Raw genomic sequence first — 5,301 nt, 5'->3', positions numbered from 1 at the left:
AATATATGGTAGGTCCTTCACAAAAAAACTCAATTCGGGCACTCGGAAAATGGAAAATGAATTTTCCGTGCAAAGAAAATGAAAACTCACTTAGGCAACATTGTTTGGAATTCCAAGATGCACTCTTGTGCACAATATGAGATCATTTGAACAAACTATGCCATGAATGTGCCCATAAGATTGATCGTTTGGCTTGAAAACTTTGAACCTTCACGCATGATAGCTCATTTTTAGAACACTTTTTTTAAATAATTTCCGTAGTTTATTATTTTTCCTAGAAACTTGGTCACATATAATGACACAATGCGAAGGTTTTCCAAATTTTTTTTAATTTTTTATGCCCGTTTCGAAATGCGATCAAAACGGCGGGTTTGACCTTTCCTAGCTAGTGGTTGAATCTTGGAAAACTTTTGATGTTTCTCTGATTAAATAGATACTTATGTACCTAGAAATGATTTTTGGAAAAAAATAAAGAGCAAACTATAAGGCAACTGCAGTTCAAATTTGACCTGCTTCCTCCTGAATCGGCGAGAATTTGTCTTTTTCACCAGAGGTGGATCAAGGCTTTTGACACCCAACCATTTGGTCAATTGTGAATTAAATATGGCCTAGTATTTTAGAAAATTGATTTGGTCCAATTTTCTATGCAAACAAAATGAGAACTTCCTTATCCAACATTGTTTGAGAACTTTCAAAATGTGATCAAATTTGACCGTGCGACCCTTCTTAGTTAGGTGCTTAATAATGCAAAACTCTTGGTTTGTCCATGATGAAATAGCTACTTTTGTAACTAAAAATGTTTTTTTGAAAAAAATGAATAGAAAACTATAAAACACATCTTCTATATCTAAATAGCTAGCCCCCACTAGCCTATTGCCCTCAACATGCAAGTATGCCACCTTATCATTCAATATGCATGGAGGAAGGTCCACAACAACATGCAATCATGCATAATAAAAAACCACCTCAACATGCAAACATGCATGAAAATTTTACATTATATTATGATATTTACATTATACAATAATCAAACACCACAAAACATATTTATTTTTAGCTTCTCATATTATATATTCTTCAAATATTCATGTTCCATACAACCAATTCTAACTGAATATATTGCAAAACATTCCCGCAACAATGTGCGAGGTATCATCTAGTGTAGTTCAAATTTGAACCGCTTCTTGCCGAATTGGCTGTTTCACAAAATAGCTAGAAAGATCGGAAATGCAATCAAATTGGTAATCATCCATGAAAGGTGGTCTAACTTAAGTGAAAATCTTAGTGATGCCATTTTGTGAAATATTTTGGGTAGCTGCTTCAACCCCCTGTTTTTAGCACTAAGAAGAGTAATCTTTAATAGCTCATTTTTTGAACCAATTAGGACGCAGCGCATGGATCACCCCCTTTATTCGATCTGAGCCGTCCTCCTGCTGATCCAGCGTCTGTCGATCCCCTCCTTCCCGAGAAACTCTAGGGCACTGCAGTCCCCCTCTCCTCGATCCAAATCCCTCCTCTGTCGCCCCTCCTCCCCCATCCAGATCCAGATCCCTCCCCCACCCCTCCTGTCCACTCCCGCAGCCGATGCCCCACCCTCACCATCGACGACCCACGCCGCCGCCGCACACGACCGCTCCCTCCCCTCACCCTGGCCCAATTCAATCCAACCCCGCGCGCACACCGTTACCGCCGCCGTCGACCCCTTAATCCCTTCCCTCCCTCGCACCCATGGCATTCACGCTCAAGGCCTCCGCCTCCCCCGCCCTCACCACTGCCTCCTCGGTGGCGTTCACCACCTTCTCAGCCGCCTCCGCGGCGCCGAGGGGCCGCGGCGCCGTGACCAGGAGAGTCTCGCTCTGCGAGGCCGCACCCGCGACCTGCTACCCCGCGCCCGTGCCAACTCCGGCGCTGCTCCACCCACGCCCGTGCCACCCGCCGCTCCCGCCCCGGCGCTGGCGCCAAGGCCGTCCCCGCCCACCATGACTTGGACAGCAAGTGGGACGCCTGCCTTGACCTCTCCATCCATTGCATCGCCTACGCCCCTCATCGGCATCGGGGGCCTCATCCTCTTTTGTAGGATCCCCTCCGTCCCATCTCTCCCTTCCCCTCGTTGCATCGCGAGATCTGTTCGCTGCGCCTCCATTTGTATCTCGAGATATATTAGGCCGGCTGCCTTTGCTCTGATCGACAGATTGGAGTCACGGATGAGTTGAACTCTCCCCTTTTCTCCTAAGATGACATAATTTCTTTCTTTCTCTGGCCTAATTACTAGAGTTGTAAGCCATAGTTCTGAGTACAAGCCATATAAATAATAGAAGAAAACCATGAACCAAATTACCAGAAGTCATCTTCTGGAGTGCTTTGCTGACTTTAACAGATGTAGAACTGATACCATCATAGAGACCCTTGTCAGATGTAATGGCTACAATAACATTCTTCTTGACATTTACCCATGGCACTTGACAATAGCAGCAAGACCGTACTGCACTGCCGCTGAACTGTTGGCCTGGCTGTGCTCTGTACCTTGATTTGGTTTTAAGTAGCAAGGAGTGCCTTAGTACCTTTTCTGTCATGTGGTGTTAGTACTTAGCATTCTGTTCTATTTTGTGTTGTACTCCAATTAGGTGCTTGAAATTTCGTTAGTACCTCCGAAATTATCTCATGCTTTTAAGATGTGCCATTGTGTTGATATATTTTATCTTTATTTATCGTTACATTTTATATGTTGTACCTATCTTGGTTTGAACTAGATAAGGATGATCCTTTACCTAGATGATAAACAATTAACTAGCTCAGCCTAATCTATGATCTACAAATTTCTTGAAGGACACGTACTACTTTGGTGGACATGATAATCCTTACCCCAGATGATCGACAATGAACATGCTGAGCGCTATATTTTCTCTTAGGAGAAACCAAGCCAAGGCTCTGATCTGCCAAGTGATACGTCTCAGACATATCTATAATTTTTGATTGCTCCATGCTATATTATCTACTATTTTGGACATTATTGGGCTTTATTATCTACTTTTATATTATTTTTGGGACTAATCTATCAACCGGAGGCCCAGCCCAGAATTGTTGTGTTTTGCCTGTTTTAGGGTTTCGAAGAAAAGGAATATCAAACGGAGTCCAAACGGAATGAAACCTTCGGGAACGTGATTTTCTCAACGAATAAGACCCAGGAGACTTGGTCCCTACGTCAAGGCACAAGAGAGGAGGCCACGAGGTAGGGGGCGCGCCTGCCTACCCCAGGCGCGTCCTCCACCCTCGTGGGCCCCTATTGCTCGATCGACGTACTCCTTCCTCCTATATATATCCACGTACCCCCAAACGATCAGATACGGAGCCAAAACCCTAATTCCACCGCCGTAACTTTCTGTATCCACGAGATCCCATCTTGGGGCCTGTTCCAGAGCTCCGACGGAGGGGGCATCGATCCCGGAGGGCTTCTACATCAACACCATAGCCCTTCGGATGAAGTGTGAGTAGTTTACCTCAGACCTACGGGTCCATAGTTAGTAGCTAGATGGCTTCTTCTCTCTTTTTGGATCTCAATACAATGTTCTCCCCCTCTCTTGTGGAGAACTATCCGATGTAATCTTCTTTCTGCGGTGTGTCTATTGAGAACAATGAATTGTGGGTTTATGATCAAGTCTATCTATGAATAATATTTGAATCTTCTCTGAATTCTTTTATGTATGATTGGTTATCTTTGCAAGTCTCTTCAAATTATCAGTTTGGTTTGGCCTACTAGATTGATCTTTCTTGCAATGGGAGAAGTACTTAGCTTTGGGTTCAATCTTGCGGTGTCCTTTCCCAGTGACAGTAGGGGCAGCGAGGCACGTATTGTATTGTTGCCATCGAGGAGAACAAGATGGGTTTTTCTTCATATTGCATGAGTCTATCCCTCTACATCATGTCATCTTGCCTAAGGCGTTACTCTGTTTTTAACTTAATACTCTAGATGCATGCTGGATAGCGGTCGATGAGTGGAGTAATAGTAGTAGATGCAGGCAGGAGTCGGTCTACTTGTCTCGGGATTGACAACCCCTATTTGCGTTGGTTGCGAGGATTTATTTATTTTGTGCAGGTAAGAGGGACTCGCGCGTAGCCTCCTACTGGATTGATACATTGGTTGTCAAAAACTGAGGGAAATAATTACGCTACTTTGCTGCATCATCCCTTCCTCTTCGGGGGAAACCAACGTAGTGCTCAAGAGGTAGCACCCAGTAGTACAGATTTTTGTTCTTTATTGGTTGCTACTGTTTTGTAGTTTGTTATCTTTCTTACGCACCATGGATTTCTTTTTTAATGTTTTGATATGCCCATTATGCGGTGAAAACTGATTACTAGTGGATCTATTCATATGGCCATCGAGTATGGGTCATAGTAATTCTCAAATTCTGTAAATAGATGTAGGTTTCTCTCTGCTAGATTTACTAAACATTCTCAAATTCTCCAACATTCTATTTGTTTACAATGTGCCATTCAATTTGGAGGATATGATGATCCTTTCCCCAGATGATTGGCAATGAAAATGCTGAGCGCTATTATTTCTCTTCAGAGAAACCAAGCCAGTATTCTGACCCTCCTAGCCATTTCACATGCCTGTATTCATATGGCCATTGTGGATAATTCTATGCTTTAATAATTCTCCTGGTATATCACTGTTTATTAGTAGGAGATTTCTTCTGATTGGCCATAACAGCAATTTCATGTTGTTTCTTTTGTAATTCGATGGTTGACAGTCTCATATATTACACTAGCTAATATATTACAACGGAATGAATCAACTACTCTCGTGGTCAATCCCATCCCATCTAATATTATTTACCGTCTATTTGTCTGTATGTATTTACTCCGAACAAAATTCAGTCTACACATCTGCATCTGCATTGCACAAGTACAAATACATCCGCCCCTGCTATTTTCTTGTTATACATTACATAGATGCATACACATGCTAGGCTATTTTTGTGTCTGTCTGTCTGGCCTCTCAAGGATGCATATCTCTTTCTTATGTACTGAATTTTGTAACAATTTTGTTTTCCTCATGGCGGGGCTCACGGCGATCACGAACAGGGGCTCAGCTTGCTCGGGGACGGCTTGGCGACGACGAATCGACGTTGGCGGTGACCGGCTCCCGAGGTTGAAGACGGTGGTGATGATGACGCTACGGAGCGTCCTGGTTGGCTTGGCTCGGTGGAGATGATGAGGAAGACAATGCGGAGCATCTGGGCAGGAAGCGAGGGCGAGGCCGTGACGGTGGGTGCGGCAACGGCGAGCGGTGGCGACGGT

The 5,301-nt window shown here is 43.9% G+C and overlaps 2 non-coding genes across 2 annotated transcripts; both read left to right on the top strand.

Moving 5' to 3' along the window:
- The first annotated feature begins 2,842 nt into the window (after positions 1-2,842).
- On the top strand, positions 2,843-2,937 carry LOC125541858. The gene has a single exon (XR_007297700.1). It is a non-coding gene; the product is annotated as a small nucleolar RNA Z103 (small nucleolar RNA).
- A 1,562-nt stretch (positions 2,938-4,499) lies between these two features.
- LOC125541857 lies at positions 4,500-4,594 on the top strand. The gene has a single exon (XR_007297699.1). It is a non-coding gene; the product is annotated as a small nucleolar RNA Z103 (small nucleolar RNA).
- The last annotated feature ends 707 nt before the right edge of the window (positions 4,595-5,301 follow it).

Source organism: Triticum urartu, chromosome 2, assembly GCF_003073215.2.
Source record: "Triticum urartu cultivar G1812 chromosome 2, Tu2.1, whole genome shotgun sequence".
NCBI lineage: Eukaryota > Viridiplantae > Streptophyta > Magnoliopsida > Poales > Poaceae > Triticum > Triticum urartu.
The sequence above is the reverse complement of the archived record's forward strand: the minus strand, read 5'-3'. Positions and strand labels throughout refer to the sequence as shown.